This window comes from Phascolarctos cinereus, unplaced genomic scaffold (assembly GCF_003287225.1).
Source record: "Phascolarctos cinereus isolate Bilbo 61053 unplaced genomic scaffold, phaCin_HiC Scaffold_3;HRSCAF=262, whole genome shotgun sequence".
Lineage (NCBI taxonomy): Eukaryota > Metazoa > Chordata > Mammalia > Diprotodontia > Phascolarctidae > Phascolarctos > Phascolarctos cinereus.
In genome coordinates this window covers 146270824-146296488 of record NW_027555736.1, presented here as the reverse complement: position 1 = coordinate 146296488, position 25665 = coordinate 146270824, and the positions used below count along the sequence as shown (strand labels likewise).

Below are 25665 nucleotides of genomic sequence, written 5' to 3'. Positions count from 1 at the left end.
TTAGGAACTCCACTTAGGAGGGGGAAGTAAAGGGAGGAGGGAAGGAAATTTGGAACCTGAAATTTTTAAAAAATTGAATGTTAAAAATGATCTTTACATGTAATTGGGGAAAAAACAAAATATTTTTTTAAAAGACTGAGGAACTCCAATCAGCTTAGTGACCAACAAATATTTAACTGCGATATGGGGAGAGTATAAGGGAAAGGGGATTTGATTTCCTATCCAATCCCAGATCAGATGGTATAATAATAGAAGGTGAGAAACTCTTTTATTAGGTTAAGAAGGGAACCGCTTGATTGACTGAATAAACAAGACAGTCATACTTCTGGAGGTTTTAAAAGTTGGACGAATTTTAGTACTTTGAATTCCAGTTCAAGAGTTGGAGAACCAAAAGCAAAGAAACAGGTCTTGGAGAAAGAATCACTTTTAGGGGGTAGGAAAGGAGTATTCTCTTCTCCTCCTGCCCCAACATCCATATCATCAGTGCTACTAGACCAGTGGAAGACATACATCCACATAGGAGCAGAGATACACGCCTAAGATCAGATACAAATACTGAGAGTTAGTGACTTGAATGAAAAAGTGGCTTTAAGAAGTATACCCACTCATAGCAGAGAAGAGTGTCAAATATGGACTCCGGAAAGGAACAGACCCTGAGTGTCCAGCTCAGCAGTCTGCCCAGCAGATATGCTGCACTAAAGGGAGCTGTGTGAGGAATCTACAAGGAGAAAAAGGATTTCCAGCCCTGAAGTATCAAGAGTTGTGAGTTATCCTTTGCCACAAATTTATGCCTCCCTACGATTATCCTTTGAGTTCACTTTAGTATGTCCCTGATTCTGGAGGTGACGCTTTGCTTCAACTGTTCTTACTATACGATCTTAGTAAATGCCTTTCCTAAAAGTTAATTTGTCTACTGGCTGACCATTAGTGGGAAACACACAGGTGGGGGCTTGACTTACAGGATAACCCTTACAATAGCTTAGTAGTATTTTTTCTGGTTTCAATCTGTGAAAGTAAGTACAAATTTGGGGAATATCCCAGGGAATAGGTGACTAAGCTGAATTTAGGCAAAATCAGGTCTTTGATATTCAGACATAGATGGCATCTACTGGTACATTCTGCCTCTCTGTTACTCATCTGACCTCCAGACATCCAAAAGGTTGCTTTCCCCATAGTCAGTTGAGAAATAAGGAACCAACTTCTTCAGTCTTTCAAAATGGGCTAGCAGATTTGAAACCTAAAAGAGCCTGCCTAACTTGAGCAAAAAACCACAAGTTCCTCAACTTGTGAGATTTAACCTGGACTTAGATCTCGCCTCTTTGACTTGGTCCCTCTATGAGCTTGGGCTACTTGATTCTATGGAGGGGTTGGATTAGATCAGGAGTTCTAAACATTTTTTGGTATTCTTATGATTTCTCATATTCCTATGATTTCAATAAACCTTCAACTGACCCTTTTCAATGTAAAAGGAAATAAATTCTGGAGGTTTCAATGCATATGTGCATCTGAAACAAAAGAGCAATTAACTAATTACAATAGAATTATGGACTTATTTGCTAAACAATCCCTGTATTCCCTTGACAAGTTTCTCATATGCCTTGGGAGTATTGTTACTGCATGTCGGGAAGACCTGGATGACATCATTTGTAATGTCCTTTCCCACTCTCATTCCTATGATCCTGAATTGAGAGGAGGAAAGGCAGAGGCATCAGGGCTTGCTTCAGCTAAAAGAGGTTATTGTTGATTATGGGAGATTTCCAAACTCTGTTTAAAGTGATTGGGACCCTGGAGAGGCATTGTGTTGTACTGAGGAAAAAAAGAAATGGACTTGGGAATCAAGAGGCCCAAACTCTACTTCACTCTTGTGCCCTCAGGAAAATTCACTTCACTGGGCCTCAGTTTCCCCATCTGTCAGATGTGGGGTTGACTTAAATGAAATCTCAACCCCCTTCCAATTCTAATATTTTACAATTCTTTGATTCTACTGATGAACTGATTACTACTGTAAGCCCAAAGCTATGGCAGATCAAGAGAATATAGGATAGGGTTCCTGCTCGCAAGGAGCTCACATGTTAACTAGGGAGGCACGATTCCTACACACGTGGAACAATTAGAGAATCAACGTATTTGGCTACCGTCCCTAGCATGGGGAAAGTCTCTCTCCGCTCCAGCTGGATCTCTGGCACATCCTAGTCCTCCCAGGCCTACTTCGGTCCCCAAGCAGGGCTGAAGGAAGACTGGAGGTGGCCAAGGGTGGAATTCCTTCCCTGCCTGGGGTGGAGGGGAAGCTGAATCAGCCCAGTTTTACCTGGCATGTCCCATTCAAAGTGAGCGATTTGGGAATATGAAAAAGGCAGTAAATAGAATATGCAAGGAACAGGAAAAGCCATTATCCAGCTCATAATAGCCTTCCTACCTTTCTCTCTCATCCTTTTGTTGCACACTCTCACACATACATACCACCACCAGCAGCATCCTCCCCAGCTCAACCCACCCCAAGCTGACACAAGGATGCCTTCCCTCTGGAAGAAGAATCACGGAATTCAGGCTGTGTGACATAGAGGATCAAGCTTGCAGGAAGAGTCTAAAGCCCTAGATTCACATCCGAACTTGCTCCTGACTGTGTGACTAGAGCAAGACACTTAATTTCTCTGGGCTCCATCTATAAAAATGAGGGAGCGGGAAGAGGTAACAGCAAAGACTTCTTCCAGCTCCAAATCCTATCCCCAAATCCTATCACTGTAAGAGCAAAGAGGCCTTCTTGGACTTTGTCCAATCATGTCAACACAATGCCCAAAGGCAGTGGTCTATTCTGAGGGCTAAGACAAGAGAATGCTGGAAATCACTGGAGACAAAGGACAGAGGAGAATACACTACAGGACCACCGGAATTTCTCTGTGCTGTGGACCTGCTCAGGGCTGCTGAAGGTACATTAAAGGAAGCAAGAGAGACTTTCTTTGACCTAACCAGTGTCCTCTGTACAGCTCAAGAGAAGGTAAACACACACACACACACACACATACACACACACACACACACACACACCCCGACAGCAGCCTCCATAGGAAGTCATTCCTTTGTAACCTTCTTAAAAACCACCTCCCACTTTCTCAGTTCTTCTCAAAGAACAGAACACAGTGAAAAGAGAGGTACAATCTGGTTAGAGCCTAGAATCAAATTCTGCTTCCTACTTGTATGACTTTTGACAAGTCACATCACCTCTCTGTGACTCAGTTTCCTCATTTGTAAAATGAAGGGATTAGCCTCTGAGGTCTCTTTCAGTTCTAAATCTATGATCCTATTATGTGACTCAATGACTCTAGGACTATTGGTCCCCATCCAAGCTCTGTCCCTCAACAATAGTTATTGCTCACATTTGCATTGTTCACTATATAGTTTGCTTTTAAAAATAAATCGATTGCTATCTCTTGTTTTTATGTCACCTTCATTTCTAAATATCCCTTTCCCTCTCCTGCCCAGTGAGCCATGCTGTGTAGTAACAGCAACAAAACAACAGAAAATTAAGAAGGAAAACAAGGCAATTCAGCAAAATTGACCAACAAGCCCGTCGACCAAGGTGTGTGACACTCCAAAACCATTGTCCTCCTCTGTGAGGAAAGGAGGGAGCTGCATCTTCTCCCCGTGGGCCAATTTTAGTCGTTGTCACTATTTTTCAAAGCGTTTTCCTATTCATTATCTCACTAGGTGCTCTTTACAGCATCAGTATGGATCGGCAAGGCAGGTATTAAGGGAGGGAGGTGATGGGGGAAATGTAAAACAGTATTAAACTTGGGATCAGAAGTCCTGGGTTCAAAGCCAGTTATTTACCAATGGTACAACTATAGGCAAGTGCTTAATCTCTCTGTTTTCCTCATTTGTAACATGAGGGTAGTCATTAATGCTTGCTCTATATACCTTACAGGGATATTTTAAGAAAAGTTCGGCCGTGTCCAGCTCCTTATGACCCCATTTGGGGTTTTCTTGGCAAAGATACTGCAGAGGTTTGCCATTTCTAGTTCATTTCACAGTTGAGCGATCTGAGACAAACAGGGTTAAGTGACTTGTCCAGGGTCACACAGCTAATACGTATCTGGAGCCAGATTTGAACTCAGGAAGATGGATCTTCCTGATTCCAGGCCCAGCACTCTATCCATTTCTCCATCTAACTGCCCCTGTAAACCATAAAACATTACGTAAATATATGCTTCCTATCTAGCTTTTTCAGAAACAAAGTCCTAGATCGGCTGAGTGATTGGCTCAAAGCTAAACAGAAAATTAATGATAGAATTGGCTCTCAATACCTAGTTCAATGCTCTTTGCCCCGCCCTCCACCCCAAGAGAGTTTCTTAGGCATTTGGAAGGGAATTCCTAAATGAGTAGTTTCTGAGCCAACCCTCTCACCAACAGGAGCAGGTAGGGATAAGAAGGGGTTAGGTCATCACTGGGGCTCCCTGGAAGATATTACTGCCCTTCAGCAGTATTATTAAACTATAACGAGGACTATAAGGGCAGCTAGGTGGCGTGGTGGATAGAGCATCTGGCCTGAAGTTCATGAGTTCAGATCTAGTCTCAGACACTTATTGGTCGTATGACCCTGGGCAAGTCACTTAATTCTGTTTGCCTCAGTATCTTCATCTGTAAAATGGGCTGGAGAAGGAAATGGCAAACCACTCCAGTATGTTGGCCAAAAAAACCTAACTAGGGTCACAAAGAGTAGGACGCAACTGAAACAATCTAACAACAACAAGAGAACTACAGAAGTGTAAGCTCATCACTCTGAGCTCCCCACCCCCAAGCATTTCTCAGGGAGGCAGATCTTGCCAAATTTGAGGAAGAGTGGCTAAGAGAAGGCAGGTGTGAGATTCTGGAGGATTCAGAGGGTGTTGAGAATGTTTCACAGACACTGTCCTCATTTTTATCTTCTTATCTCTAGCACATAGTTGACCCTTAGTAAATGATTATTGAATTAAATTGAATTGGTATATTGGCCTAACAGATGCCATACAAGCCTTGGTACTCGGGGAGGCCAAGGCTAGTGGAACTGTGGAGTTTGGGAGTGCTGAGATGTAGCGGGTGTCCTCATCAAGTCCTTCTTCCTCATAGTAAGTGTCTGGGAGAAGGGTACCACCAGGCTGTCTAAGGAAGGGAGAGCCAGCCCTGGTCAGAAATGGAACAGGTCAAAGCTTCTGGGCTGATCAGCAGTGGGGTCTAATCCATGAGTAGCCACTAGACTGCTGAGATAAAAAGAGCTAGTCTTAAAAAAAGAAAAGTGGTATAGCAAAAAGAGTTGCAACATTTATATAGTACATTCAAGTTTGCAAACCACTGTACATTCGTAATCTCGTTTTATCCTCACAACAAACCTGCAAGGTAGATGTTCTTCTCATCCCCATTTTACAGAGGAGGGAAACGAGGTTGGAAGAAATTTAGTGATTTGTCCAAGGTCACACAGCTGGTAAGTGTCTGAGGACAATTTTGAACTCATGTTTTCCTGTCATCAAATCCAGCACTGAAGCCCTTGCAACAACCTAGATGTCACAAGAGTCAGGAGAGGGCTGGTTTCTTCATTCTAGATCCTACCCTTAATGACCCTGGCATTAGATGTGGCATGAATCATGGAACTGAGAAACCCTTCAGAGATTATTTAGTCCAAAGAAGAGTCAAGAGACCTGGGTTTGAATTCAAGCAAGTTGCTTCCATTTCTTACAAATGGAGAGACCTCCATTTGTAATCCTTCGTTTCACAAAAGAAAACATTGAGTCTCATAATATGTGCTAATAGCACATATTAATTACCTACCTCCCAGGGTTATTATAAAGTGATATGTAAAGTGAACCATTAATAGTTTTAATTTATTAGCAATACTATTAATCCATTAATAATAATTTTTAAAAATCTAAACCTATGGTTTCATCAGTATAGGGAACTTCCTATCCCAATGCAGATGGGCACCTTTTGGGCAACTTAACAGTTTTACACAGTTGTCTGAGGTCATTAAGAAAGGTTAAGCCACTTGCCTTGGATGGTTACAAAGTTAGAACGTGTCCTTGCTGTTTGGTCATTTCAGTTGTGTCCAACTCTTCCTGATTCCATTTGGGGCTTTCTTGGCAGAGATACTAGAGCAGTTTGCCATTTCCTTCTCCAGTTCATTTTACAGATGAAGAATCTATTAAAGTTAAATGACTTGCCCAGGGTCACACAGCTAGTTCACATCTGAGGCTGGATTTGAAGTCAGGAACATGAGTCTTCTTGATTCCGAGCCCAGCACTCTATCCACTGTGCCACCTAGATGCCCCAAAGACATAATTTCAATCCAGGTCTTCCTAACTTGCTCTCTGTTATTTGATAGTAAGCTAGGGATGTGAAATCTACTCTATAGTCAGTAAATAGTAACAATAATAACAGTATATAATAATAATGATTCAATTCAACAAACATTTATTAAACACCTACTATGTGTCAGGCACTGTGCTAAGCGCTAGAGATATAAGTAAGAAACAGATAGTCCCTGCCCTCAAGGAGCTCACAATCTAATGGAGGAAGATAGCACACAAAAGGAAGCTGGAAAGGGAAGGAGGCAGGAAGAGGTAGGGGTGGGGGTGATACCAGGCCTAGGGACATCTTGTTCCCTGGGATTGAAATTGAGCAGAGCTACAGATAAAGAGTGGAATGATGATGATGCTATATATAACCCTACTATAAAAGAGCTGTTATCATTATTATTATTATTATTATTATTATAGCAACAGTAATTTTTTAAAAACCTTAAAGTATTATAGAAATCATGGAATCATGAGAGTTTGAGCTGGACAGGAGTTTAACAATAACTTCATCAAATGAACTGAAGAGTGTTGGGTTGGAGTCAGGAGAGAGACCTCCATTTGTAATCCTTCGTTTCACAGAAGAAAACATTGAGTCTCATAAAAAGACTGAGGACATGTTGTACGCTGCTGGAGGTCTTACCTCGGTCTCCATGCTGCAAGGCCAGCACCCCGATACCTCACATTCCTTCCTGTTGTTCCCAGTTCTAATGCAAATACCTATAGATCAGTCCAAGGGTGTACAGGAATGAGCGTGAGGGCTCCACGATCAGCTGTTAAATTTTCAGTACGAGCATTTATACTTTGGAAATCCAATACAAATCAGGGCTTGATTTATTGTCCTGTTGAATGTCTAGATTTTAAAAAGTGATGGATAAAACCTTAATAAGGCAGATTAAACTTAAAAACATATTATAGGCACTTTTTTCTTTCTTTCTTCCTTTCTTTTTTTTTTGGTACTCTTTTTCCAGCAAGTCAGTTGTTAAACATTTACCAACACACTGCTAGAAAGATAGTATATTACATCTTCTTGGTTATTAGCAGTAATAACCAATTTAAATAGCACTTTGAGATTTATATAACACTTCATATATGTTATCTCATTCAATCTTTATAACTACTTTATAATTAAGGTACAATCATTATTCCCATTCTCATTACAGATTAGGAAACTGAGGCAGGGAGAAATTAAATGTCTTTCCCAGAGTCACACAACTAGCAGCTGTCTGAGGCTGGATTCAAAATCAGGGCTTCTAGATTTTGAACCCAGCATTTCATCACCTAGCTGTCAATTTGCCATTTACCAGCTTGGAGGAGGGTATGTTACGGTGCAGGACAGAGAAGTAGATTTAGATCCAGTGGCACTGGTCAGAAAGGACAGGTCTGAGCAGGGCAGTGAACTGGACAGCTAGCCCCAGAGGACCAAGGGCAGCGTGGCATTCTTCTAGGGTGCAGGGTGCTTTAAGGTACTTAGGATACTCAAATGAATAGTCCAATGGCACTGCAGAGGATTTCTAAGGTTACTATGCCTTCCAAAGCCAACAATCCCAAGTCTTTCTGACTTGGAAGCAGAAACTCACAGGATCTCAATCCCTAGCTTAGGTTGGGAAACCCACCAGTGGCCAGGAAATGGTTAATTGTTTGCTGGGCAGTCTATATTCCCCCAACCCTCTCCCCAGGTTCCTCATTCCAGCTGCCCCACATGGATGCTGTCACATCCATTCTGTAATTAGAAGCATATTTCCACGACTTTGAGGTAAATTTTGCTATGCCAACCCAATGCATCAAACTCCAGCATTCAGGCCAGAAATACCCACCGTGTAATTTCTGCCCCATCAACAAAAGTCGTCTTTTGTCCTTTCCAAACCACACGAAAGAACAGTTGAGGGTGGGAGTGGACGTGGGGGGGGGGGTTTGAATGCCAAAGTTCAGAGGGAGGCCTTGATTTATCAAGTGGGCAGGGCTGGGAGGCTCAGAATGAGCTGGCTGTGTAAGTGAGACCAGAACTAGTCCTGAGGAGGGCAGGGCTGGAATCAGGGACAAGTTCAGTTTGTTGGATGGCAGGGAAGAGCTAGCCTTTTTTTCTTGTTCTCACTTCTTTTTTATCCCTATCTTTCCTAAAGTGAGCATCTGGAATCAATAAGCAAACCTTACACGCCTACTGTAAGCTGTTATTCATCCTTTGTTCTCAAAAAGGACCATGACATCAGGGAGGTGATACCATGACATGCGAGTGAATTGGATTTAAGTGAGGCAGGGCTGTGCAAAGTCACCAGCCTCACTTTCTCCTCTGGAGCCATCAAGGTCCAGTGGCTAGATATAGATCAGGATGACTGGAGATGGCCCAGGATGCAGTGGGGGATCTTGGCCTTTTCAAGCTAAGGTCTTTCCTAGGTCTCAGTTTGCCTGAGGCAACGCCCATTCAGTGATTGAGGCTAGGTAAGAAATGAGACAGAGAATGGCCTCTTTACCTAGTCAAAAAAAGCAAAATAAGCAGGGCCCATTTGATACCAAGACCCTCTCCTTGCCCTCAGGGACCTTATGATGTAATAGGAGAGATAAGAGATGCATTCCCCAAATATTAAAAAATCATGCAAGTCAGTCAAAATAAAATTCAAAATAAGTAATCCAGATAATAGGAACTATAAGAAATAAGAGGAGAAATTCCTATGGGTCAGCGTGCTGTTGTGGAGTCAAGAAACTAAAATTAGATCTAGGCTTCTTCCCCTGGGATCCTTCACTTGTGGATAGATTTCATCTAGTTGGCCCAGTAGAGGGAGTGCTAGACTTGAAGTCAGGAAGACCTGAGTTCAAATATTCCATCAGGCACTAAGGTTGTAACTGGTTGTTGTTGTTCAGTCATGTTTGACTCTTCATGACCCCATTTAGGGTTTTCTTGGCAAAGATACCAGAAGTGGTTTGCTGTTTCCTTCTGCAGCTCATGAAACTGCGGCAAACAGGGTTAAGTGACTTGCCCAGGGTCACACGGCTACTAAGTGTCTGAGGCTGAATTTGAGTTGGGCCTTAAAGGAAGAGAGATATATCTAAAGACACACATGGAAAATGGGAAAGTCCATTTAAGACATGAAAAAGACCTAGGGATGAGAGGTCAGAATAGTGGCTGGGCAGCATTCCAGTTTTCTAGAAACGGAACCAATACTGATAATTAAAAATGAAGGGCAGTTATATGACATAAAACTGGAATGGTAGCTTGGATACAAATAGCAAAAGTCCCTGAGTTTTAGGATCTGGCATTTACCATTTGCTGGGCAGTCAAGTTAGTCAGTCAGAAGCTTTTATTAAGCTGTTACCGTGTATCAGGTAGAGCAGCTAGGTGGCACAATGGACAAGTGAAGGGCCTGGAGTCAGGAAGACCTGACCTCAGACACTTCCTAGCTGTGTGACCCTAGGCAATCACTTAACCCTGATTGCCTCAGTTTCCTCTTTTGTAAAATGAACTGGAAGAGGAAATAGCAAACCACTCCAGTATCTTTGCCAAGAAAACCCTAAAGGGGTCAAGAAGAGTCAGATACGACTGAGATATTGTTGGTGGAGTTGATCATCCTTTGTTCTTGGACAGGACCAATGACATCAGGAGGAGGATGTCTTGACTTGCAGTCGGGTTGAAGTGAGGCAGGGCTGTCATCAAAGTCCTCAGCTTCACTCTCTCCTCCAGAGTCATAGCAGTCCAATGGCAAGACATGGGTCATGATGACTCACGACTGAAATGACTGAACAATAACAACAACAAAATGTGTCAGGCGCTGTGCCAAGCACTGGGGACACAAAGGAGGGCCCCCCAAAAAGGTTCCTGCCCTTGAGGAGCTCACATTCTAACGGGGGAAACAATCATGTGCCAGCAAGATATATACAATGAAAATGAGAAATTACTTCAAAGGGAAGGGACCAGGAAAGGGCTGGGATCTGAGCTGAGTCTAGAAGGCAGTCAGAGAAGCTAGGAGGAGGTGGAGGTAAGGAGGGAGACCATTCCAAGCATGGGAGACAGTCAGTGAAAAGACACAGAATTAGGAATGAAGGAATGAATAAAAAAAAACATTTATTGAGCACTTATTGTGTGCCAACCTAGAACTTACATTCTACTGGGGGAAAACAGCACATATAGGGAAACGATGGCCAGGTCGAGATATTTTGGTTTAGAAAGTTACTGAGATGGTGAGTGAAGTGATATGCCCTTTCAAAGCAGCATTGGTGGTGTTGATATGATTCTGGTTTCAGAAATGGAAAAGGGATGTAGGGGAAGGAAAAGAGAGGATTCTGAGTAGAGGGATGATATGATCACCACAGTGGATGAGGAAGACTACTCAGGGGGCAGCTAGGTGGGGTAGTGGATAGAGCACTGGCTCTGGAGTCAGGAGGACCTGAGTTCAAATCCAGTCCCAGACCAGATACTTGACACTTACTAGCTATGTGACCCTGGGCAAGTAACTTAACCCCAACTGCCTAAAAAAAAAAAAAACCCACTACTCAGGCATGAGAAATGAAGTGGAACAGGTACAGACTGGAGGCAGGGATGGATACCAACTAAAAAGCTATGGCAATCGTGTGGGTGAGAAAAGAATAAGGGTCTGAAATAGTGATGGAAAAGGAGTGGGGACCATAGAAGAAAAACTCAGGACTGTGTTTTAGCCAAAGATTGTCGCAGACAATTTATAAAAATACAAGCATTTCTGCTTCAAGAGAGGTCCCGATTGGCACTTTCCCCTGCTAATTGGAATTCTCTCTGCCCCGAGCCAATGTCCACTTCCATTTCATGATAATCATGAAACAAAAGACACAATCCCACAGCATGATAAAACAAGAGAACATAGTTTAGGTTTAGAGTTTGGGGTTTGCTTAAAAAGAACTATAGTAATGTCAATGTCTGTCCACCCTTGGAGAAATATTTTCCTGAAGAGTTACCAATTACTCCCTCTTTCAATTCCTTTTTCAATCTAGTCAAAAGTATACAAAGAGATGCTTTTCTTAATTGGATTAAATAAGAAGACAGTCTCACTTCAGTATGGGGCCATCTCCAGTTGAGATGATTATATCTTGCCACTGGACCCCAATGCTTTCAGAGGAGAAAGTGAGGCTGGTGACTTTGCACAGCCCTCCCTCACTTAAATCTAATTCACCTGCATGTCATGGCAGCATCTTCCTGATGTCATGGTCCTCTTCAAGAATGAAGGACAAACAACAACAGAACAAGTCTCTAACTCTCTTCTTTCAAGGACCCAAGATCTCTCCTTGAAACTGATCAATCCTTCCATTAAAAAAAAAAAAAGGCCAGGTAGGCAGTGCAGTGGATAGAGTGCAGGACCTGGAGTCAGGAAGACTCATCTTCCTGAGTTCAAATATGGCCTCAGACACTTACTAGCTGTGTGACCCTGGGCAAGTCACTTAATTCTGTTTGCTTCAGTTTCCTCATCTGTAAAAATGAGCTGCAGAAGAAAATAGCAAACCACTCTAGTATCTTTGCCAGGAAAATCCTAGATGGGGTCAGGAAGAGTCAGACACAACTGAAATGACCAAACAACAATAAGATAATTGCTTCAAATGAGATGAAAGACTTTGGATTAGAGCACATTTTTCCTTTCTGTTTTATAACACAACCAAGGCCTTAGTAGTCAATGCTTCCGGAAGACATAGAGGGTCTACCCACCGTGCTAGAGGCCTTCCTAGATTTCTCCTGACACTCTCCTGACAGTCAAATACTCTAGCTGTCTACCTGTTACTTCATTTGCACCACCTGACCAGCCCCTCTTCTCTTCCGACCATATGCTTCCTTGATGATATCTTTTGTTCCTATTTGTCACAGTTTTGCACTGGTGCTATGTTATAGCCTGCCATCCTTGCACTTCTCCACTGCTCTCTCTACAACATACATTTTCAATTCTTCAGAGACTGTTCTACTCCAGCGTCTCACTGTCCACCAGCACTTGTTGTTCAGCCATTTTTCAATCGTGTCCAACTCTCCATGACCCCATTGGGGGTCTTCTTGGCAAATACACTGGAGTGGTTTTCCATTTCCTTCTCCAGCTCATTTTCTAGATGAGGAAACTGAGTTAAGTAACACAGCTAGTAAGTATCTGAGGCCAGATTTGAGCTTGGGGAGATGAGTCTTCCTGACTCCAGACCCTGCGCTCTATCCACTGCACCACCTCGCTGCCCTAGTACCAGTAGTGCATTCCTATTAAACAGATGAGTACTTGTTTCCGGGAATAGCTTGGATCATTAAAGGGACTCACAAGTGAGTTAGCATCACTCATTTATTCAACAGCCTCTTACTGAGTGCCTACTAAGTGCAAGGTACTGACTTTAGGACACAAATAAAGATAATTAAGATATCAGATCATAGATGTAGAGCTTGGAAGGGATCTCTGAGGCCATCTAATCCACTTCCCTCATTTTTGCAAATGAGGAAATCAGGGCCCAGAATGGTTAACTAACTTGCCCATGGTCATATAGGCAGTAGGTGGGATTTGAACCCCGGTCCAATGACTCCACATTCTTCCTATTGAATTGAATATAGTGGTTGCCTTTCAATTCGATTCCATGCAAGCTTAGCTCCCAGAGATTACAGGAACTTCAAATCCACAAAACTAGGTGAAAAAAAAAAACTAGGTGAGGTAAATGAGTTGTGTCTTAAAAAACAATTCAGGAATTCCCAACCAGTTATATTAAGCTAGTCACCAGTGGATGCAACCCTCTACAGAGCCTGGGTTTCAGACATTTGTACTGAGTTATGTCAGAGACTGAGTTAGACCTTAAACTACTCACTCATCATGCCTGGATAAGCTTCGGGTAGACAAGAATTTCACTGTTGGTCTGGATATCACTATAGAAACCATGTGTTCAAAGGTTCATTTAAACTAGAATTCATTATTTGTAGGTCTCAAGATGACTCTAGAGTCATTATCCAAATCACTTCAACTTTCTTTCCTAGAGACAGACTATCGTTTTGTCTTGGAGCATGCCTTTCTCTTTTTCTCTTTTGTCTCTTAGGGTGTTTCTAGGGTATACAATGCACTACTGTAGAGTACTCTGGTTAAGGGGCGGGGGATATCTCAGAGAAATTCCATCAACTGCTAAAAGATATTTCCTTTCCTTGGATTGGCTAGGCCTGGGGATAGTCCTGCCCCCTTATCTTTTTCCCAGTGATGAGGGAGGTAGAACTGTATTTGGAAATGAAGAATGTGGGGTATAGTCCTGGATCTGCTACTTGCCAACAAGGAGCCTTTCAATTCATCTTCCAAGTGAAGAATAATAGTCTCTGCCCTGCCTTTCTCCCAGGATAGAAAAATGCCTTAACACCCATGAGACTGAAAAAAGTTGGCCAAGAAGGAAAATAACAAATGTCAGATTTTGTGCTTGGCTGGCTCCCAGTGGCTCCAAGAAGGAGCCATACCCTGGTAAAACTATTTTGGCAAATGGACTAAACTAGGTTGAGGAGAACCAACAGGCTTCAAAGCCATCTGTGAGCTGGGGGGATGTCTACCCCAAGTACATGAAGACTGCTCCCTGGTGGAATAGGTGGATGAGAACAATTTGTTCCAATGGTCATGAAGGCAACTAAAGCAGGTACTGTGGAGCACTTACAACTTGGTCAAGCATCAAAGATGCCAAGGTCATCCACTACATTCCTGGCCATCGACAGTCATCTTGACTCTTGTCTTGCCATTGGACTTTGATGACTCTGGAAGAGAGAGTGAGGCTAATGACTTTGTGTAACTCTGCCTCGCTTAAATCCACTTCATGTGCAAGTTAAGACATCACCCCCATGAGGTTCTCTTCAAAAAATGGACGAACAACAATAACAACAGGTTGCAGATGAGACTTCAGAATGCAGAGAAATGTTGAAGGGGATGCAGGAAAGCAGGCACATTAATGCAGTGTTGGTGGAACTATGGATTGGAACAGCTATTCTGAAAAGTAATTTGTAACTATACCCCCAAAGTCATAAAATTGCAAATACCTGTTCACCTAGAAATATCACTCCTAGGCCCATACTCCAAAGAGATCACAAGGATCTATATGAACAAAAATATTCATAGCAGCTCTTTTTTTTTTTATGACGGCAAAGAACTGGAAACTAAGCGGGCACCCATCAATTGGGAAATGGCTGAACAAACTATGTTATGTGAATGTGATAGGATACTATTGTTCTGTAAAAAATGATGAAGGAGATGGCTTCAGAGAAACCTGGGAAGATTTGTATGAACTAACACAGAGCAAGGCAGCTAGATGGTGCAGTGGATAGAGTGCTGGACCTGGAGTCAGGATGACCTGAGTTCAAATCCAGCCTCAGACACTTATTAGCTATTTGACCCTGGGCAAGTCATTTAACTCTGATCGCCTCCATTTCTTCATCTGTAAAGTGAGCTGGAGAAGGACATGGCAAACAACTCCAGTATCTTTGCCAAGGAAACCCCAAATGGGGTCATGAAGAGTCAGACTTGACTGAAACAACTGAACAACAGTGTGGAGTAAAGTGAACAAAACCGGAACATTGTATACATCAACATTGTGAAGACAAATTTAATGACTTAAGACCTCTGATCAATGCAGTGACCAATCTTGCCTCCAGAGGACTGATGATGAATCATGCTACCCATCTCCTGATGGAAAGGTGATGGGCTCATCATGAAGAATGAAATATATAGTTTTTGAACATAGCCAGTGCGGGATCTTTTGTTTTTGCTTGACTATGCATATTTGTTGCAAGGGAGCTTGTATCTTTTCTTTTTCTGAATGGGGGAGGGGAGGGTAAAAAAATCAATGCTTGTTAATTAAAAAACATTTTTAATCTAAAAAAAAAGTCTCAAATACTATAAGTAATTATCAGCTATTCATCATGCTCATTTCTCTTTGCCTGAAGTGTCTACCCTGCCCCTTTTCAATCTGCTAAGCCATGTGGTTCTTCTTTAAGACTCTGAGTCAAAACTTCTCTCTTCTTACAGGCTTTCTCTCATTCTTGCCCTCTTCACCACCCCTTAACCAATGGCTCCATCCCCTGCCCAACTCTTATACCTTGTTCTTACTTCATACTTGGTATTCATTCAGCCTTATATTAATCTCATCATTCCTAGACTTAAAGATCTGTAACTTTAGCAGTGTGGGTACTCTTTTCACTATGCAGATAGCAACTCTTCCATGCCTCAGTAGGTATATCATGAGTTGCTATAACCACAAAAAATGTCATTAGCTGTAGCCTAGGCTTCAGGTGATGAGCCTCTTTGAATTTAGCTAAGCTGGTCCTTGGGCAGCAGACACAAGAGTCCATCCCCAGGCTCAGACTTAGGTTCCATTGGCATCTGTCATCTCCTCTGTACTAAGTTACCAGTTAGTTCATGCTCTCATCATCTCTTATTTAGATTATTGCAATGGCATCCTGATTTTTCTCCCCTATCTCAATTCTCTCCCGATCCATTTCTTTGTCTTCATAGCTGCCAGTGATATATCTAAACTCCATTGTCTCCCTGTTGCCTTGAGGATTCAAATATAAGTTCCTCTAGTTTTTAGAGTGCTTCACAGCCTGGCCTGAACCTACCTTTCCAATCTTTACATCACTCCCTTTCTTACAGTCTATTGTCTAGTTAAACTGGCCTTCTTGTTATTCAAACATGATACCACATCTCCCATCTCCACATCTTTGTACTAGCTATTCTTCATGTTTGAAATGCACTCTTCCTTCATTTCTGCCTCTTAGAATCCCTTTTGTCTTTCAAAACTCACTCAAGTGATATTTTCCACATGAAACATTGCCTGATCTCTCTCGGTGCTAGTGTCCACCTTCCCCCCCCAACAAAAAAAATCACTTTGTGTTTATTTTGTATATTTCTTGTATGTATATGTTACTTAGTAGAATGAATGTAAGCTCCTTGAGGGCAGGGAATGTTTCATTTTTCTCTTTGCATCCCTATCCCTTAATACAGTGCCTGATACATTGTAGGCACTTAAATGTTTGTTGATTTGCTTATTGATTGGCCCCAAGAATCTCTGTATTCACACAGACCACATATCTCTAAGGCTTTTCAGTAATCATACTCTTTAGTCTTCTAACTGTAGGCACTTAAAAAAAAAAAAACGAACAAACAACTTAGGCACTCCCTCACCCAGGGTTTCCACTAGGAACTTCAAAATTTGGCTCATTATCAGCAATCCCCTAGTGATGTTCACTCGACTCCTGCCAGTAACAGAGGATTCAAATACATTTTAACTTAAATCAACTTTATTACAAGACACATGAGAAATGGAAAAAGGAATGATTACGAGTGACACTCCTCATGATGACCCCCCCCCTTCCTCCCCTACAGTCTGGGTCACAGTACACTCAAAAGCTCACATCACTAACTTCACTAAGTGAAGTCCCATTAATCTGCTTTGGTAGGTCTTGAAACAGCTTTAGTAGACTGCCTTTATCAAGAGTTTCCTAGCCCTTACCAACATCTCTTCCTCTCAGGTTGCTTCCTTTCAGACTGGTATTGCAGATCCTGGCCTTTGCTCAAGTGAAAAAAAATTTTTTTTTTTCTCTTTATTGTCCTCACCAAAATCTTCCCCAGAAGTTCCCAGCTAGTCTCAGGGGACCTTAGAAGATAGTCTGGAAGATACTGTCTCCACTCATTGCCACCACCTACAAGTGTTGCTGGGTTCCTTCCTCTCTCCCCTCCCCCAGCCAAAGCTGCCATCATCTCAGAAACTTCTTCTTTGAATAGTTCCTCATTGCTTTTTTGTCCTGGCTCCTCTTTGTGTCCGGGGTTCCCTGCCATAAAAACCTTTCTTCCCCTCTGGTGCTCCATTGCTCCAATACCATTCCTTCTAAGTACTTCTCTATCTCTCTGTCTCTCTCTTTTTCTCTGTTTTCTCTGTATCTGTCTCTCTCCTTTCCCTTCTTTTTTCCCTCCCTCTGCCTTCCCCTTTCTTTCTCTCCCTTTTTCTTCTCTTCTCTTCCTCCTTATCTTTCTGTCTCTTTCCCCTTCCCTCCCACTCTCTCTTTCACTTTCCCCTTTCTTATTTTCTCTCTCTTCCTCCCTTCCTCTTTCCTTCTACCTCTCTTCCCCCTCTCTCTTTTTCTCTCTTTGTCCATCTGTCTCTCTCTTTCTCTTTGTCTATCTGTCTCTGTCTCTGTGTCTGTCTGTCTTTCTAGTCTACATGTAGCTTGGTATTTCCCAGGCTCACACTAACAAGGATAAGTGAGCTGAGCCTTTGGAGAGTGACCACCTCCTGCTTCAAGCTGAGATAGTGGTGGGGTATAACAACCCCAGCCTTCCCTCTTGTTACAGCCTCATCCCAGGCAGTATTGTAAGTCAATGAGGCTGTACTATCTCAGAGGGAGAGTGGTTTTAGTCTATCTTCTCTACATTTTACTCTAGTCTCAAGATACCAGTCCTTTCTGAATCCATTAATTTGTAAATAGAACTGTGATATGTTTTTGAATCTAAGTACTTGTAAGGGGAGCTGGTAGTTACCCACAGACACGTGCACATATTCATGTTCCCAGATTCATCTGGATGAGAACAACAAATTAGAGAATGGAGGTGACTCCAAAGTATATTTGCCTTTTTTCTGTACCATTACAACTTCACATCCACAAGAATTAGGACTGTGCCTCCTTTTTTTTCCTCATTAGAATTATGTGTATTTGTAACATCAGAATTTTATTTCTGGAAGCATCCCATCCTTCTTGAGCCACCCCATCCCATAAATTTTAGGTCAAGACATTTTGTCTATCCTTTCTCTGAATTCTGAAATCTGCTCTCCCAAAGTCTATCCCTCAAGGCTTTTAAGATCATGAGATCTCCAACACATTTCTTTCACACAGATTTGATCTGATCTGGCAGCTCTCCCCATCTTTGCCTTTTTTGGTGCTATTTCATCTTTCTGATACTATACATCAAGGACTAAGGTGTGAGAGTCCAAACATGATAGTTCTGTTATCGTTGACAACGAAAATGATCTGCTACAGAAATGCTAACAGATTTGTTCTGTTTTCTATCAATTTATTATCTTCCTCCTAGTTTCATCTATAAACATTCTTGGAATGATATATCGTGGTTGGATCTCATGCCAAGCTTTCTGCAGACTTGTTTTTCTCCTCCATACTTCTTCACTGCTTTATGAGGCAAAATTACTCATAATCTTCTACCCTCCTCTTCTAAAATGTTTTGAAAATGAGTTTATCTTCTAAACTGGTATTGCCCTTGGCTGTCATGTCTTACCACTTGACAAAGAGATCAAGTAAGCATCTATATAGTGCTTGCTATGTGCCAGACACAGTATTAACCATTTTGATGAATATTGTCTCATTCAATGTGGCTGTTATCCCCATCTTACAGTTGAGGAAACTGAGGCTGACAGAGAGTAAGTGACTTGCCTAGGATCATACAGCTAGGAAGTATGTGAGACCAGATTTAAACTCAGGTCATCCTGATTCCAGATGCAGCTCTCTATCCACTGCACCACCAGATGTTTCCACTTAGCTGAGTTCCCCACGCACCCACCCAGACTCTTGGTTTAATTGTTTTAGCCCTTACTTTATAGTGGTTAAATTTTTGTAGGAAACAGTGAAGATCGATGTTGACATTCTCTTCTTTATTTATTGCACGTTTCCAACGTCAAAATCTTGTTTGAATAGGTCAGGTTGACGCTATCATAATTGCACGTGGCATTTTCTTCTCATCTTGATCTTTCTAGTTTGGCATTAATTTTGACTTTTGCTCTAATTAGTTAATGGAAAGGGACAGGAATAAGCACTGAATAAGCTCCCACTATGTGCTAGGCACTGTGCTAAGTGCTATAATAATAGCTAATGTTTGTATAGTGCTTAAAACGTGCCAGGACAGCTAGGTGGAACGAGTGAAAAGAGTGCCAAGCCCTGGAGACAGGAGGACCTGAGTTCTAATCCAGCCTCAGACATTTACTAGATGTGTGATCCTAAGTCACTTAACCCTGATTGCCTCAGTTTCTGTAAAATGAGCTAGAGAAGGACATGGCAAATTACTCCAGTATCTTAGCCAAGAAAATTCCAAATGGCAGCACAAAAAAGTCCTACATGACTAATGAACAACAATAATATGTTCTAGGCACTATGCTAAGTACTTTACAAATATTATCTCCTTCAACCTCACAAGAGCCCTGGGAGGTAGGTATTATTATTATTATTATCCCAATTTTACTCATGAGGAAACTGAGGCAAACAGATTAAATAACTTGCCCAGAGTCATATAGCTAGGGTCTGAGACAAGATTTAATAATAATAATAACTAACATTTTTATAGTAATTAGTATGTGCCAGGCGCTGTACTAAGCACTTTACAAATATTATCTCATTTGAACCTCACAACAACCCTGGGAGGTAGGTGTTATTATTATCCTCATTTTACAGATAAGGAAACTGAGGCAAACAGATTCAGTGACTTGCCCAGGACCACACAGCCAATAAGTATCTGAGGCCAGATTTAAATTCAAGTCTTCCTGCCTCCAGGCCCAGCACTCTATTCACTGAGCCACCAATTGCCTCAATGATCTGACTGAACACAGAGGCTGCTTCTTAAATGACTCCTCTGTTGCTACCCAGTTATTTCTTGTTAAGATACAGGACAGTTAATTTCTTTTTTTTTTTTGAGACATTGTTTGGTGCTTACCATGCCCAATGCCTTCCATCTTTTCTTGAAATCATTCATGATATCCAGATGTGACACTTTGGAGTCACCTATAAGTCCTCGGCCTCTTTCATTTCTTAATTTTGAGTCATCTTTCCTCCAAAGGTTTTTCACTTTCCTTCACTCTGACCTTCACAATGGAATTACTGAGTACCAAATTTTACCTTGATTTCGTCTGGAGGGGCTTGTCGGTTTCCTGGTGGAATTTCTCTACTTCTTCATCTTCTTCGATAGCTCTTGGCACATAAGTTGTGAGTGTCCTTCTCATGGTAGCCTCTTATTTCTTACACTCATCGTGAATCCTGCAGGATGAGATGACCGAGAGTCTCATGAAATGATGGTTCTTGGTGCCTCGGGGTGCCCAATAAAATCAGTTTCACAACCTGTTTATTTACAACTTCCTCATGTGTCCTGGCTTTATTTCCCTCAATATCATCACTAATGATACAATTCAGTTCCTGCAAGGGAATGTCAACTCACCTGATCATCGACCAAGTCTTACACAGGTATGCCAGCCATTAAATTAATACTTAGAGAGAGCCTCCAAAACCCTCCACAAAAACCAGACTTAGACGCCTCACTGCAGGATGGAGATGAACCCTGAGTTCTTGAAATGTATGCCAGAAAGTAGCAAGTTTTTGTTTTGTTTTTTGCTAGGTAATAGGGTTAAGTGATTCGCCCAGAGTCACACAGCTAATAAGTGTTATGTGTCTGAGGTTGCATTGAACCCAGGTCTTCCTGAATCCAGGGCCGGTGCTCTATCCACTGCGCAACCCAGCTGCCCTGAGAAAGTAGCAAGTTCTGACAAGTCCTGCTAAGCTTTGAGTGCCACCTTGATAAGGATGACACTCTGTTGTTTCAGCACCAGCTTAGCCAAGTTCAGAGAAGTTCTTCACCTGTGGGTCAGCTACTACTAGGCAATGAATTCTTTGGCCATGATAAGACATGAAATGAAAATTATAAAAGGGCCCTCGATCCTGCACGCATTCTTGCAGTTTGGGTGGTAGAGGCCTGGGGAAATGGACAGAGAAGGCTAAGGTTAACACACTTTTATACCAGCTCTAATTTTCATGAGAGGCGATGTGGTCCAAAGGAGCAGGCCTTGGAGTCAGGAAGATCCAGGTTCAAGCTCTGCCTCTGCCATTTACTGGCTGAGTGACCCTGGATGAGTCACTTAACCTCCCAATGGCCCCAGACAACTCTATAAGGCTAGATGTTGCAAAAGAAGATACAAACTTGTATTGGTAGAGAAACTTCCTCCTCTCAGGGGCTTATATCCTTACGAAATTGCAGATCCTGAAAAAAAAATTTTAAATAAACTTTCCCATGGACAGTCTTCCAGTCCCTAAAGACAATGGTCAAATCCTCCGGTAAGGACTCCCTAAGTCTTCTCTTTTCCAGGCCCAGCGTCTTCAGTCTCTCATAGGACATGATTTTGAGCTCACTGGCCATTCTGGTTGTCTTCCCCTGAACGCTGCCCTTAGAACGTGCACCTCCAACTAAGCATAAACAGCCAGATGGGGTCCAAATAGCACAGAACATAGTTGATTAATAACTCCCTTGATCCAGACATTCCATTTCTATTCATTCAGTTTAAGATTATGTATGTATTTAGCAGTCATGCTCCACTGATCCAATTACGCCTGTGGTCTCTTCAAACCCACACATCTTTTCCTCATAAACTATGACCAAGCCAGGTCTTATCCATCCTGAATTTGGCCGTAATTGATTTTCTTCAAAATAAATGCAGAATCTTACACTGATCTCTGTTTACATTTCATCTTGCTGATCCTGGCCCATCCTTCCAGCTTTCAAGATCCCTTTGAATACTTGGACTCAGGAAGAACTGAATTCAAATCCAGCCCAAATACTTACTAGCTGTTTGGTCCTGGGCAAGTTACAATCTCTGCTTCAGTTTCCTCATCTGTAAAATGGGAGTGATAATAGCACCTACCTCACAGGGTCTTTCTGAGGATCAAATGAAATAATATTTGTGAAGTGCTTAGCACAGGACCTGGCACACAGTAGACACATAATATATGCTTAGTCTCCCACCCTTCCCATGCCTGGGATTCCATCATCCATTTTATTTTAATTCATTCCAAGTCAAATCAGAAAATAATAATAACAGCTAAAATGCCTTCATTTGATCCTCATAATAACCCTGGGAGGTAGGTACTATTATTAATGCATTTTGTTGTTATTCAGTCATGTCCAGATGAGGCTCTACTACATACAAAGCTGCTGAAGTCTGAAATTCAATAAGTACTCATGACCTGGGTTTCCTCCATCAGACTGGCAGTACCCTAAGGGCGTGGACTTTTTTGCTCTCTCAGAGACCTGGAATTCCTCCCTACTTCTTTATCCTGCCCCTCCACCCACCCTGAGCACACGGCTCCAAACCCATTGTTGGCACTGTTGTTCACTCTGTGTCCAACTCTTCATGCCCCCAGTTGGGGTTTTCTTGGAAAAGACACTGGAGTAGTTGGCCATTTCCTTCTCCAGCTCATTTTACAGATGAGGAAACTGAGGCAAACAGGGTTGAGTGACTTACCCAGAGGCACATAGCTAGTAAGACTCATGAAGGGGAGTCTTACTGATTCTAAGCCCAGAATTCTCTCCACTGCACTACCTAGTTGCCCTAATAGAAGGCCTTAGGCTCATAAACTTAGAGTTGGACAGGAGTATTATATAAATTTTAGCAATTATTACCATTAGTGAATAGAGTGCTGGCCCAGATTTAGGAAAACCTAAGTTTAAATCTTTCCTTGGACACATATTTGGCTATGTGACCTTAGGCAAGTCCACTGACTTCAGTCTTAGATTCCTTACCCATAAATTGGGTATTTCATATATATATACATATATATATATACACACACACACATATATATATATATATACACACACACATATACATATATATGTGTGTGTGTCTGTGTGTCTATGTGCATGTGTGTATGTATACATACACATATGTATATGTATATATGTGTATGTATATATACACATATGTATATGTATGTATATATACACATATATAGCATATGTAATTATATGCATACATATGCATGTATAGTGTTTTGTCAAGCTGAAAGCTCTCTATAAATGCTAGTCACTATTATCTGTAAAACAAGGGACTGGGATAATAGCAGCTAGCATTTAAAGAGCACTTGCAGATTGACAACACACACTTTAAGGTTTCAAAGTAGTTTACATATATTATCTCATTTGACTTCCCAATAAACAACTCCATAAGGTAGGTGCTGTTATTATCCCCATTTTATAGAAGGGGGAACTGAGGCTGAGAGAGGTAATTCTCCCAGGACATCACTAGTAAATGTCTGAGAATTGATTCACACTCAGGTCTTCCTGTCTCTAAGTCAGGATTCTATCCACTGTGCCATCCAGCTTTCTCAAGGAAGAGGCTTTTCCGAAGGTAATATGGGTAGTCCTCGGTGAAGCAGATATTTGAACCCAGGTCCACTGATTCCAAATGCAGTTCAAGAGCCCTTGTACCACGTTGCTGCTGTCTACCTGAACAGCTGGGCCCACTCTGGGGTAAGAGTGGGAGTATTTGAACTCTGACAGTGTGGAGTCAGGCAGCCCTGGAGGCTAACAAGAGGGTGGGGGCCCTTTATGAGGTGGCTGGCTGGAGCCTCTTCCCCTTGGGGACTTCTATCTCTGGCTAAACAACCCTGCTGGCTAGATAAGACTGCCAAGCTTTGAAGAGTATCCTTCCTGCAGGAGGCTCCTATCTCTGGGAGCCCTGGCCAGGGTCTGCCTGAGCTTCCCTCTGACAGCAGCTCCCTCCCTCCTCCGCCTCCTCACCAAACAAGATTCCCAGTGACCCTGGTGACCGCAGATAAACCCTAGAGCCTGGGTCCAAGAGAGCTTCTCCTTCCCAGGCCTCGGAGGTGGAAATCCCTGGTTGGCTGAGGTTTGGGATGGAGCCCAAACCGGCCCTAGCACAGACCTCAGGCAGGAAGCAAGGTTGGGAGGCCTGGTCTAGCTTGTCTCCAGAGATTAAACCCGTCCCCTACCTCTCCCCCGGGTAGACTGCAGACTCAAAGGGAACTAACTGAAGGTGGAAACAGGCTTTTAATAAATAATACAAACCAACTTGGTGAAGTGTAAAGATCAATGGACCAGGAGGCAGAAGACCAGGATCTTGTCTCAGTTTCGCCACTACTGAACGATGGGATTTCAGATGAGTCACTTTTACCTCAGTTTCCTCCTCTGCAAAATGGAGATAATAAAATTTGCACGACCTACCTCACAGGACTAGTGTCAGGATAGCGCTTAAAAGGCTCTAAAGGAATGCTTTTTATTATTTAATGTGTTTCTGTTATCTATTGTCAGCTCTCAGAAAGCAAACAAGGCAGGGGTCAGCAGGCCTTGCATCAGGGCTTTGGATGAGCTGATCACAAGAGCATAGATCATAAATCTTGGACTAGAAGGAACCTTACAGTCATACAATCCTCCTTATTTTACAGATGAGGGAACCGTGGGGGGCACAGAGAAAGTACCTTCCCAAAATCACATTAGTGTTAGAGGTGGGGAATCGTATTGAAGCAAACCTGCCTTAATCTCTGCACACACACTACAAGGCAAGCTGTGAGCCCCACTCCTCTGGTGGACTCAGTGAGTTCATCTGTCCAGGTATAATACAAGTCCTTCTGAATAATGAATACCACGCCAAACCTCTCCTGTATGGGGAATGGTGTAACTTATATCAACGTTGTTAATACTTATATTCTAAAATTCAACTTCTTAAAGTTTTCTCCTACCCTGACTAAGCTATCATGCAATTCTTCTCTGATTATTATTATTGTTGGTATTGTTACCAATAACAGTCCCTTCCTTTGTGAATAGCATGGTTAACTTTTCCCAAAGCAATTTTAGATCCGTTATTACTTTATGCTAAGACACAGAGTAGAAAGTATTCTTCAGTTCACAAGAAAAGAAAATTGGGCCTAGAAAAGTCAGCTGACTCACTCAAGGTCACACAGCTTGTTAGTGGCAGCAGTGAGCCTAAGACTCAGGGCCTCTGACTTCTAGCTCTGAGCTCTTTCCAGGAAACCACACACAAACCCAGTTCCTTTGTCTTTCTTAAACCTGGACAGCCTGGCTGGTAATTCTGACCCACCTGGAAAAACACCATGCCTACGTCCCTTTCCCTTCTCCCCTACCAAAAGCAAGCAAACAAAAACCCCACCCGTCTTCCGATCGTACTTCCATTCAGAACTAAAGGGAAGTTGCGGTAGCTTTCTTCAGACGTCAGCACAAGCCATCCCTTCCCCAAGATGAGCCGACATTCATCTGTTAGGGATGGGGGTGGAGAGGTGCTGGGTCCCTCAGATAACTCAGCTGTGTTTAACTCTGTCTGCTGTTCAGGCCCCAGCAAGGCTGGGAGCAGGAGGGTCGGATGTGATCCAACCCTGAGTGGCAGACATAGAGGCAGCACCCTCTTCCCCTATTCATGCAGTGAGGCGCCTAACTCGGACCAGCCTCATCAGATCAAGACCAGAAGTTGGGGATGGGGGGGGGGGGCTCAGGGTTTTACTTATCACAGAGAGGAGGCCAAAGCAGCTCTAGAAAGAGAAGGGTTAATCCCTCTATTCTCTGCCCTGGACAGACCACATATGGAGTATTAAATTCAAAGCTCTGGGCCCCACATTTTA

At 42.4% G+C, this 25665-nt stretch overlaps 1 long non-coding RNA gene across 1 annotated transcript; it reads right to left on the bottom strand.

Annotated features, from left to right (window-relative positions):
• Window positions 1-12492: 12492 nt before the first annotated feature.
• LOC144454173 (uncharacterized) lies at window positions 12493-25337 on the bottom strand. The gene is made up of 5 exons (XR_013485100.1): window positions 25217-25337; window positions 24101-24220; window positions 20146-20283; window positions 13920-14016; window positions 12493-12922 (listed from the first exon to the last, which is right to left on the bottom strand). It is a non-coding gene; the product is annotated as an uncharacterized LOC144454173 (long non-coding RNA).
• Between the last annotated feature and the right edge of the window lie 328 nt (window positions 25338-25665).